The sequence below is a fragment of the Triturus cristatus genome, chromosome 6, assembly GCF_964204655.1.
Source record: "Triturus cristatus chromosome 6, aTriCri1.1, whole genome shotgun sequence".
Taxonomy (NCBI): domain Eukaryota; kingdom Metazoa; phylum Chordata; class Amphibia; order Caudata; family Salamandridae; genus Triturus; species Triturus cristatus.
Window position 1 is genome coordinate 161,072,824 of NC_140589.1, and position 12,452 is coordinate 161,085,275.

Genomic DNA, 12,452 nt, shown 5'->3' on the forward strand with positions numbered 1-12,452 from the left:
TACAGTTCAGCCCTCTTCACTCCACTACATTCTATCCTTCACTCCACTACAGTCTATCCTTCACTCCACTACAGTCTATCCTTAAATCCTCTTCCCTCCAGTACATTCTATCCTTCACTCCACTATACTCTATCCTTCAGCCTTCACTCCACTACATTCTATCCTTTACTCTACTACATTCTATCCTTCACTCCACTACACTCTATCCTTCACTCCGCTCTGTCCTTCAGCCCTCTTCCCTCCACTACACTCTATCCTTCACTCCTCTACATTCTATCCTTCACTCCACTACACTCTATCCTTCACTCCTCTACACTCTATCCTTCAGCGCTCTTCACTTCACCACATTCTATCCTTCACTCCACTACAGTTCAGCCCTCTTCACTCCACTACATTCTATCCTTCACTCCACTACAGTCTATCCTTCACTCCACTACACTCTATCCTTCACTCCTCTACACTCTATCCTTCAGCGCTCTTCACTTCACCACATTCTATCCTTCACTCCACTACAGTTCAGCCCTCTTCACTCCACTACATTCTATCCTTCACTCCACTACAGTCTATCCTTCACTCCACTACACTCTATCCTTCACTCCTCTACACTCTATCCTTCAGCGCTCTTCACTTCACCACATTCTATCCTTCACTCCACTACAGTTCAGCCCTCTTCACTCCACTACATTCTATCCTTCACTCCACTACAGTCTATCCTTCACTCCACTACACTCTATCCTTCACTCCTCTACACTCTATCCTTCAGCGCTCTTCACTTCACCACATTCTATCCTTCACTCCACTACAGTTCAGCCCTCTTCACTCCACTACATTCTATCCTTCACTCCACTACAGTCTATCCTTCACTCCACTACAGTTCAGCCCTCTTCACTCCACTACATTCTATCCTTCACTCCACTACAGTCTATCCTTCACTCCACTACAGTCTATCCTTAAATCCTCTTCCCTCCAGTACATTCTATCCTTCACTCCACTATACTCTATCCTTCAGCCTTCACTCCACTACATTCTATCCTTTACTCTACTACATTCTATCCTTCACTCCACTACACTCTATCCTTCACTCCGCTCTGTCCTTCAGCCCTCTTCCCTCCACTACACTCTATCCTTCACTCCTCTACATTCTATCCTTCACTCCACTACACTCTATCCTTCACTCCTCTACACTCTATCCTTCAGCGCTCTTCACTTCACCACATTCTATCCTTCACTCCACTACAGTTCAGCCCTCTTCACTCCACTACATTCTATCCTTCACTCCACTACAGTCTATCCTTCACTCCACTACACTCTATCCTTCACTCCTCTACACTCTATCCTTCAGCGCTCTTCACTTCACCACATTCTATCCTTCACTCCACTACAGTTCAGCCCTCTTCACTCCACTACATTCTATCCTTCACTCCACTACAGTCTATCCTTCACTCCACTACACTCTATCCTTCACTCCTCTACACTCTATCCTTCAGCGCTCTTCACTTCACCACATTCTATCCTTCACTCCACTACAGTTCAGCCCTCTTCACTCCACTACATTCTATCCTTCACTCCACTACAGTCTATCCTTCACTCCACTACACTCTATCCTTCACTCCTCTACACTCTATCCTTCAGCGCTCTTCACTTCACCACATTCTATCCTTCACTCCACTACAGTTCAGCCCTCTTCACTCCACTACATTCTATCCTTCACTCCACTACAGTCTATCCTTCACTCCACTACAGTTCAGCCCTCTTCACTCCACTACATTCTATCCTTCACTCCACTACAGTCTATCCTTCACTCCACTACAGTCTATCCTTAAATCCTCTTCCCTCCAGTACATTCTATCCTTCACTCCACTATACTCTATCCTTCAGCCTTCACTCCACTACATTCTATCCTTTACTCTACTACATTCTATCCTTCACTCCACTACACTCTATCCTTCACTCCGCTCTGTCCTTCAGCCCTCTTCCCTCCACTACACTCTATCCTTCACTCCTCTACATTCTATCCTTCACTCCACTACACTCTATCCTTCACTCCTCTACACTCTATCCTTCAGCGCTCTTCACTTCACCACATTCTATCCTTCACTCCACTACAGTTCAGCCCTCTTCACTCCACTACATTCTATCCTTCACTCCACTACAGTCTATCCTTCACTCCACTACACTCTATCCTTCACTCCTCTACACTCTATCCTTCAGCGCTCTTCACTTCACCACATTCTATCCTTCACTCCACTACAGTTCAGCCCTCTTCACTCCACTACATTCTATCCTTCACTCCACTACAGTCTATCCTTCACTCCACTACACTCTATCCTTCACTCCTCTACACTCTATCCTTCAGCGCTCTTCACTTCACCACATTCTATCCTTCACTCCACTACAGTTCAGCCCTCTTCACTCCACTACATTCTATCCTTCACTCCACTACAGTCTATCCTTCACTCCACTACACTCTATCCTTCACTCCTCTACACTCTATCCTTCAGCGCTCTTCACTTCACCACATTCTATCCTTCACTCCACTACAGTTCAGCCCTCTTCACTCCACTACATTCTATCCTTCACTCCACTACAGTCTATCCTTCACTCCACTACAGTCTATCCTTAAATCCTCTTCTCTCCAGTACATTCTATCCTTCACTCCACTATACTCTATCCTTCAGCCTTCACTCCACTACATTCTATCCTTTACTCTACTACATTCTATCCTTCACTCCACTACACTCTATCCTTCACTCCGCTCTGTCCTTCAGCCCTCTTCCCTCCCCTACACTCTATCCTTCACTCCTCTACATTCTATCCTTCACTCCACTACACTCTATCCTTCACTCCGCTCTGTCCTTCAGCCCTCTTCCCTCCACTACACTCTATCCTTCACTCCTCTACATTCTATCCTTCACTCCACTACACTCTATCCTTCACTCCTCTACACTCTATCCTTCAGCGCTCTTCACTTCACCACATTCTACCCTTCACTCCACTACAGTTCAGCCCTCTTCACTCCACTACATTCTATCCTTCACTCCACTACAGTCTATCCTTCACTCCACTACACTCTATCCTTCACTCCTCTACACTCTATCCTTCAGCGCTCTTCACTTCACCACATTCTATCCTTCACTCCACTACAGTTCAGCCCTCTTCACTCCACTACATTCTATCCTTCATTCCACTACAGTCTATCCTTCACTCCACTACACTCTATCCTTCACTCCTCTACACTCTATCCTTCAGCGCTCTTCACTTCACCACATTCTATCCTTCACTCCACTACAGTTCAGCCCTCTTCACTCCACTACATTCTATCCTTCACTCCACTACAGTCTATCCTTCACTCCACTACACTCTATCCTTCACTCCTCTACACTCTATCCTTCAGCGCTCTTCACTTCACCACATTCTATCCTTCACTCCACTACAGTTCAGCCCTCTTCACTCCACTACATTCTATCCTTCACTCCACTACAGTCTATCCTTCACTCCACTACAGTCTATCCTTAAATCCTCTTCCCTCCAGTACATTCTATCCTTCACTCCACTATACTCTATCCTTCAGCCTTCACTCCACTACATTCTATCCTTTACTCTACTACATTCTATCCTTCACTCCACTACACTCTATCCTTCACTCCGCTCTGTCCTTCAGCCCTCTTCCCTCCCCTACACTCTATCCTTCACTCCTCTACATTCTATCCTTCACTCCACTACACTCTATCCTTCACTCCGCTCTGTCCTTCAGCCCTCTTCCCTCCACTACACTCTATCCTTCACTCCTCTACATTCTATCCTTCACTCCACTACACTCTATCCTTCACTCCTCTACACTCTATCCTTCAGCGCTCTTCACTTCACCACATTCTATCCTTCACTCCACTACAGTTCAGCCCTCTTCACTCCACTACATTCTATCCTTCACTCCACTACAGTCTATCCTTCACTCCACTACACTCTATCCTTCACTCCTCTACACTCTATCCTTCAGCGCTCTTCACTTCACCACATTCTATCCTTCACTCCACTACAGTTCAGCCCTCTTCACTCCACTACATTCTATCCTTCATTCCACTACAGTCTATCCTTCACTCCACTACACTCTATCCTTCACTCCTCTACACTCTATCCTTCAGCGCTCTTCACTTCACCACATTCTATCCTTCACTCCACTACAGTTCAGCCCTCTTCACTCCACTACATTCTATCCTTCACTCCACTACAGTCTATCCTTCACTCCACTACACTCTATCCTTCACTCCTCTACACTCTATCCTTCAGCGCTCTTCACTTCACCACATTCTATCCTTCACTCCACTACAGTTCAGCCCTCTTCACTCCACTACATTCTATCCTTCACTCCACTACAGTCTATCCTTCACTCCACTACAGTCTATCCTTAAATCCTCTTCCCTCCAGTACATTCTATCCTTCACTCCACTATACTCTATCCTTCAGCCTTCACTCCACTACATTCTATCCTTTACTCTACTACATTCTATCCTTCACTCCACTACACTCTATCCTTCACTCCGCTCTGTCCTTCAGCCCTCTTCCCTCCCCTACACTCTATCCTTCACTCCTCTACATTCTATCCTTCACTCCACTACACTCTATCCTTCACTCCGCTCTGTCCTTCAGCCCTCTTCCCTCCACTACATTCTATCCTTTACTCTACTACACTCTATGCTTCACTCCACTACACTCTATCCTTCACTCCGCTCTGTCCTTCAGCCCTCTTCCCTCCACTACATTCTATCCTTTACTCTACTACATTCTATCCTTTACTCTACTACACTCTATCCTTCACTCCGCTCTGTCCTTGAGCCCTCTTCCCTCCACTACACTCTATCCTTCACTCCTCTACATTCTATCCTTCACTCCACTACACTCCACTACAATCTCAAGCACAGTGACATACAACACAATAAGACCCCCTTGGTAATCATGCACAGCACCAAAAATGCTTCCTACACAGACCAGGCTCCAATCTTCCATCCTTCTAACAAAGCACACACTACAGAATAACGAGTTAACTGTCCATCTAGGCAATTCAACCTTTAGTCAAGGGTATAAAGCAATATATACATTCATATACAATATAATGCCATACAGAGGAAAAGTTGCAAGGGCAGAAAGCTGCAGAAAGAGCAGTGCGGGGAAACGGCAGCAGAGGCCTGCAGTCCAGGCATGCATGGATACATGGCTGCAGGCCTTAGCAAGGGAAGGCAGCTGAAAGAAGGCCGAAGCTTGCAAAGTAAGGAGACAAGGACATACCTATGCAGGGAGGCAGCGGTTCTCTCTGGGAGCAGGGCGGGAGAGGCAATGATGAAAGTTTGTAGAAGGAGGATGATAGAGAAAAGGAACACCGATGCCTACCGGGGTGGTGCATGTAATGACCAATGAAAAACAGGTAAGCCTGCAAGAAAGCTCTGAGGAGGGGCACCTTTATTTAGGGCTGTCTGCAAAAGAATGACTACAGATGCTAGTTAAGGATGAGAGTGGACCTTAGCCTGGAGATGCAGGAAGGAATAGAGATAAGACGATTTATGAAAGGGGCCTCCACCCTTTTCTGTAATAAGAGCTACTTTATATTCAATGAAAAGCATTCCGAGCTACTAATATTATTAGCGTTGCATTAGAGACAACATCAGACAAGATTACATTAGTAGCCACAACATGCAAGATTACCTGCAGTGATCAGGCAGGATTACCAGCACTAATGTAAAAAAAGCTCAATCGACATGGAATACTTTTAAGAGGGTAATACACAACAGCCATAGCTGCAATGCCTCTGGCACCGAGGTAATAATAGGAGTAATACGTCTCCTAAAACCCTTCATAATGTATCACCCAAATACCAGCTTTAAATATATTTTGGAAAGCCAACTGTTTTTCTCCAAACACCAGCATAGGAGTTCTGGAAAAAAACACAGTTGCCTTTCATATAGACACTTGTCACTTTTGGTATACAAACATTATTTCAACCAAGAAAAAGCTTCTAATGTAGTAGGCTGGCTGTACCGTCGGTGAGCTACTTAGGTGTAGTAGGAGAGCTGCCAGCAGCTCACGAGCCACTCGTGGGAGAAGCCTGATTTAGGCATATGGGACCATCATTTTAAAGGGGAGCCGGGGTAAGGAGTGGAACCGGCAGAGGGGCACATGGCCTCCATATGCCTTTGTGTTTTCTGCATCGTTTTGAATTGTACTGAGAACGGGGAGTCCTTTACACCTGCCTCAGCCTTTACACACTTCTGGCTGAACGATTACACCTTCACTCATGTGCACATCTTACTGGTGACATAACTAAGAACTAACCCCGGTTACACAATCTTCTATACACATAAGGATGTTGTGTAATTAACAGCGCACCCAATCGATCTAATATAGCTGATTATTGTAAGTGATATATATGCAAGCTGCAGGTACTGGTCTAACACGGTTGCTTTTAAAGCTAACTGGAGAGAAATGTGAATCTCCAGCTTTCTGTGACTCTTTCGGCTCCTGTAGACAGACCACAGGCTAGCACATGACACAGACAGACCAATGTATGAATGTAACATCTAAATAATTAAAACATACATGCATTTGCTTCTAGTGGCAGTCAACAACTTAGAGGAAATTTGAAGACCTGTGCAACTTTGGTGGACATTAACGAGGTTGATATTTATTTGGCTAGCCATTGTTGCTGAATCTTTCTTCTGTATGGCCTTCTGATGTGTTTATGTTTTACTATCCCCCGCAACTATTCAAAATGGCTGTCAGGGCTGGCTTGGCCTTTCCAGAACTGAAATAATATAGGTAATCACATGATGTTGCACCTACTTGGACTAGTCCAATTTACTTCTCACTGTCTGACTTCATCCTGGAAGGTGAATTTATTCTGATTATGCAGGAAAATAATCATTTGTTCAGTACCAGGATGTGGACCACTGCCTCTGTCCTGCATCATCACTTGCAATCTCTATTAAGTGCAGGGAGATTGGGAAAAGGTTTTGCGCCCTTTGACCCCACCCCTTGATTAGGGTGATATAGTAGGATTTTAGTATTTTTCTTTATGTTATAAAAGTTTTAAAGTTCACATGCAAGCAGAATTCCTAAATATATGCATTTTAATATTACGACCATTTTTGTTCAGCAATAATGTGCATAGGTTGTTTGTGAAACAGAATAATCATTGCAAGCATTATGTCTCATATGTGTGATTCACATGAATTATTCTCATGAATTTCTTGGCAAACAAGCACCGGCTGTTCGTGTTCTGAGTCTCGACCAGCAATGGGCACAGCTGTAAGAGGAAAGCTACAACCCAGCATTCCTTCAGTGAGATTTCATTCTAATGTGGCCACCAAATATAGACTCCAGTCCAAGATGGCCACCAAGCATCAACATCATTCCAGTTTCCGAAGTGAGTCACTTTCTGTTTTACCAAAATATAAAAGAGTGTCTGATCAGTGTACCAGTGTATTTCAACCCCAGCAGCTTGCCTTAGCTGGGGCAATCTGTACTCCTGATCTGCACCAGTCCTGCCAGCTCCAGATTTGCTCCAACTCTTCTCCAGCTCTACCCTAGTTCTTCTAGTTTCAGCTCTGCTCTGTAACAGAACTTGATGAAGACCCCCTGCAAGTGATGGAGCAAGTACTCGTAGAAAAGAGACTTGCTCTGAAGCAATCTTCTCATTTAACTCCTAACATGTTATTAATTACGTATTGTGTAAAACTAATGCACACCACATAAAAACGAGGGTTAGAGAAGCTTGCGTATGTGTTTACTAACGATAAACATTCGAACAAACTAATAAAAAACACTCTAACAGCGAAATCTTTACTGCACATGCGTAAACTGCATCCACGCAGTCTGACGTGGTTATGCTTGGAGGAAAATTCTTGCGCATGAGCAGAAGGCACTAATTAGGAGTCTTGAAGACTCGTGTGCATAGCACCTGCTTAGCTGAAACATAATCAAGCTATTTTACTAATGCTAATGCGGGGAAAGTATTCATAAGTAAAGGGGGTTAGAGTAGAGATGGGTGGTATACAGTGAAACCATTTATTTTTTAAAGTAACATCTGTCTTTTTGACTTTATCACTAGTGCATATTTGGGCCTCTTGGGTATGTCCAGAGTGAGCCGAGACACGTGGGTTTTGCGCATGACAGTTGAGAGACTGCCCGGAAGAATGACGAGTAGGTTAAGAAGAGGACAAGGTCGCGGTCTGCCTGAAGCCTGGGAACCGGCAGAGAAGAACCTGGAAAAATAAGATTGTATGTTCTAATGAATACAATTGTTGCAAATGTGATGTGAATGCGGATGGGAAAATAAAATGTAAATAAAAATGTAGAGGATCGGTTTGTTAACAAAGAGCTAACTGAAAAGAGTGATATGTAAGCATGGTGTGATGATCTCCCCCCCTTGCCTGTCCAATCAGAATTAGTATTTTTACGATATTGAAACTTTAGTGGGTGTTACATGAAGATCGAAAGGTATAACTGAGGTAGTTTTAATTAGTCAGAGGAGATTTGCTGAATGCTGCAGAGCTCGGGATGCTGTTGGTGTAGCGGGTGATGCTGGGAGAGATGCTGTGAGATGCTGATGAAGAACCGAATGCAGAACCCACTATCCTAATTTAATTAGGTTAGAAAGAAGATCGCAGAAGAATCTCGAGGAGGAAGAGAGTGTCAGAGAGGGGAGCGACGCAAGTGTCGGTTTTTGGAGAGGCCATCTATCCTGTCCTGATTCCTGTCCTGAAGCCTTTGTCGCCTGATCTATCCCAGGGGACCCTTACCAGCCCTTTGGCCAGGGGGTTGGTCTTCACACCATCCTAGGTAAATATATCTTTGTGAGTTTGCAGATGTTCTTTTCTCTCTGTCCTCTCCTTTTCTGAGCGTAAGTCATTGCATATGTACAAAGTATGTGTTTGATGATTGATTAATTGAATCTTCTCTCCTGAGTGATGGTGACTGTACTGTACTTTGAAGTGGTTCACATGCAATTAATTTAGATAAAGATTTAAACCTTTCCAGAGTCTGTGGTCATTTCATTATTATATATGAGCATTAACTTTTGTAAGTTCACCATCAACTAGTTCAACTAATGGTCCATCGACCAGAGGAAATAACTTTTTGATCAGTGAAAGGTTAGTTAGGAATAATGGTAACTAATCTTGAATTCGGAAACATAAACTTCGACTCCAGCGGTTACCCAACTGTGTGTGTGTGTGTGTTTATGGGCCTATGTTAAGCCACTGGCTCCAGCTACAGTTCTGATCCAGTCCTGCCAGCTCCAACTTAATTTCACATCCAGTCTTGCCAGCTCTGCTCCAGTTCTATTCTTACTCAGATGTAAAGCTTCAGCCTTGCAAGAATTGTCCTACTATTGGGACCCAGCATTTAGGGGGTTTTATGCCTTAGGCTTCTTCCTCCGTGTGCTGTCAATCACTACTTTCCAGAAGGCCTCATCCCTGTAACCCATGTTACACCTGGACCAGATGGAGTGGCTTCCAGAATGGGCTATCCTTTCATTAAAACAAAAAAGAAAGAGGTGAACCTGTATGTTCAGCTCCTTAAATGTTTGCAATACCAAAGAGTTTCTAGTCCCTCTGACAACATTGATCAAGAACTTCAGGGTTTGCTATCTCCTATGAAGCAGCAGCACACTCAGGTGCATATTCTGAAGAAACTGCTGCTTTACGGCAAATCCCAGGGACACGTCCAACTTTGGACCCTACTATGGCCAGTCCAGGAAGTCCTCCACTAAGAGGGGATCCTCTGAAGCTGAAAGAATTATTGGATGCCCTCTTGATTGTTAACGATTCATCAGGACCCTTTTTGCTTGGATGATCTATGGTTGGTTATTTTATAAGTACCCTTACGGGCTCAGCCTTATACTTCGATACACCACTAGTGATCTTCTAAGGATGCTCATACTATCTTCTTAACAATATTTTTAAACATATAGTTGTCCACCCTGATGCAGAGGGCTCTCCAGAATAACCCTTTTGTGATCTCCAGCGAGGCCTGATGAATGCCCTAACACATGTTACCCGGTTTAAGCAACTAGCGATAGAGGATGTTTGAGCTCAAAGGACCCAGATGACACTTGGAAGAAGGGGGCTTTGAGAAGAAATCAACAATGTTTTAGAACGAGTGCTATCTCCTGCTTCCTTGACTGAATTGACTGGCCTAATCTTCCAGATAAAGCTCAGAATAAGTGAATGAACAGAAAAGGAAAAAGAGCAAGTAACTAAAGAGAGACCTAAGAGCACTTAGATTATCCTTAACAGTGAGTCAAAGGCGCTACCCTTCCTAACACTTTGTCTGAGTAACCTATGGAAATAGGAACACTGGCGTAACGAAAATTGAGGGGGCCTCCCTGCAAGGAACGTGAGGGGGCCCCCTCCGGGCTCAATCAAGAGCTCTCCGGCAAGAGTGCTGTGCTGAGGGGGCCCCCTGGAGCTTGGGGCCCTCCACATCGTGGGGGCTGCGGGGCCTTGTTACGCCCCTGAATAGGAACCGCTAGGGGAAATCTACCAGTTGAAGAACGGGCCAATAAATGTAATTTATTGCTTTGTCTTTATTGTTGCCAGCTAAAACGTATTATTCCTTCATGCTCTTAAGAACCTCTCAAATCATCCAGAGAACATGTTGAACAAGACTGTCACTGTTACTCATGCTTCTACAGTGCTTCTTCTTAATGTGCCTATTCTAGTGGATTCTGGGTGCTCTCCGCAAGTTCTAGCACATCTGAACTCAGAAACTACTGTTATGGATATAGGTGAGGCCTGGCTAACCCAACAGTCCATTCCTACTATCAGATAGAGGAGAGCAGGCGTTTCACGGGCAATAGATGGTACAAAGTTGACGTAAGGTCCAATTAATGTGCAAAGGAAGCCCTTTTGTGCAGCCTTGGGAGACAACAAGGAAACAATTTCATCTGATATCATCGACATACCCAATCATTCTGTGATTTTTTTTTAAAACCTTGGCTTGGACGCTATAGCCCATATATTAATTGGGTGTGCTACATCATAGTTATGAATTCCACTTTCTGTCATGAGCATTGTGGGTCATCATCTGTTTATTGGCCCCTTTCTGAATCTCGTGAAAAAGGTAGATCTCCTTCTGGGCATAATTTTCCTAGGCCATTTCAAGGTAAAGAATCAAATGCTGAGCATAATTCACCTAAGCCAATAAGCTGGTTAACATGATACCCCAGAAGGTGAAGCCTTCGAGAGTCTTTCCTAGCCTTTCCTTGGGAGGATTGAAGGTGATGAGGGAACAGGAGGGGGGTCTTACTAGCCAGATAAAGACTCAATATTACATTCATTTTGTGAAGAATAGGCAGTTGTGGTCTGACTATTTCATGGAGGCTCTCTCTGATTCCACCAGACTGGATCTAGAAGCTGGTACCAATTCTGACCCAGACATGTTTATTGAGGCTCTGCAAGAAGAAATCAATCTCCTATGAGATTTACACCAAACAATCTAACAGCTAATCTTTGAAATATCAGGAGCAAAGCCATCGTTTGTTGCCCAGTTGTCAGTGGTACCCAAAAAAAGCTCACCCATGTGCCAATACCAGGTTAGGAAATAATCAGTGCAGGTTGTCATCCGAGCTATCTACTTACAGCTAATTCCTACATTCTTTAATTCTAATCATTACCAGGAATCTGAGAGCTTCAGGGGTATACAGATATGTTGAGACTCGATCCCAAGATGGCTACCCAACAAATACTACACTCCAAGGTGGCCACCAAACATCAACTCCATTCGAGTATGTTCCTTTCTAAGACCAGTCTCCTTCCTAGTAGGTGTTTCCTGTTCAACAGTCAGCCACTTCCTTTCAGTAGGTGCTTGTTCAAAGGCCAACCCCTTCCTCTTGTACCAGTATAAAACAAGCATTTGCAATGCAATAGGTCTCACATTTGCAAGAGTTTAAGTTATTGGCATTGTAGATGGCAATGGCTTTTTTTATGTGTTTTAAAAACCAACACATAAATAAAAGGCACTGTCACTTATAAAGGCAATAGCTCAAACTCCCATAAATGCGAGATCTCACAGGAAGCACACTGAAAGGGAAGGGTGAGGGAGGGAAAGGCTGTGGTTGGGGAGGCATGTGTGTTAAAGGGCGCTGCGGCGCCAACAAAGTGAATATGACAAACCGCATCTAAAGAAAGGGGAGCGGCCACCATTAAAGTGAAATTGCGGCATGGGGCTCTTTCCCAAAATAAAAAAAATGTATTTGTGGGCTGTAATGAGCATGCCTCTCCTATACTTAATCCCTTATATTGGCTGCTGGTCGATGAAAGAATTCAGGTTAGAAATTCCCTGTATGGCTCATAGAGCCTATTACAAACTGAATTAGGATATTATAACTGAAAAGTTTCAGGCCGACACTCCTCGCCGAATTCTACGGTTCGCCAATGCCCCCTTGTTTATGGTCTTCCAAA

At 44.1% G+C, this 12,452-nt stretch overlaps 1 protein-coding gene and 1 long non-coding RNA gene across 2 annotated transcripts in view; one reads left to right on the top strand and one right to left on the bottom strand.

The window, feature by feature from the left end:
* LOC146816567 (uncharacterized) overlaps positions 1–8,216 on the top strand; it is a 73,628-nt gene extending 65,412 nt beyond the window's left edge. Inside the window, exons 2-3 of the long non-coding RNA XR_014962460.1 lie at positions 7,251–7,414; positions 8,099–8,216. This is a non-coding gene — a long non-coding RNA (uncharacterized LOC146816567). The remainder of the gene's footprint in view (positions 1–7,250; positions 7,415–8,098) is intronic.
* The window catches only part of XKR6 (XK related 6), an 810,260-nt gene that overhangs the window by 609,439 nt on the left and 188,369 nt on the right, over positions 1–12,452 (bottom strand). The gene's annotated exons all lie outside the window — the stretch shown is intronic.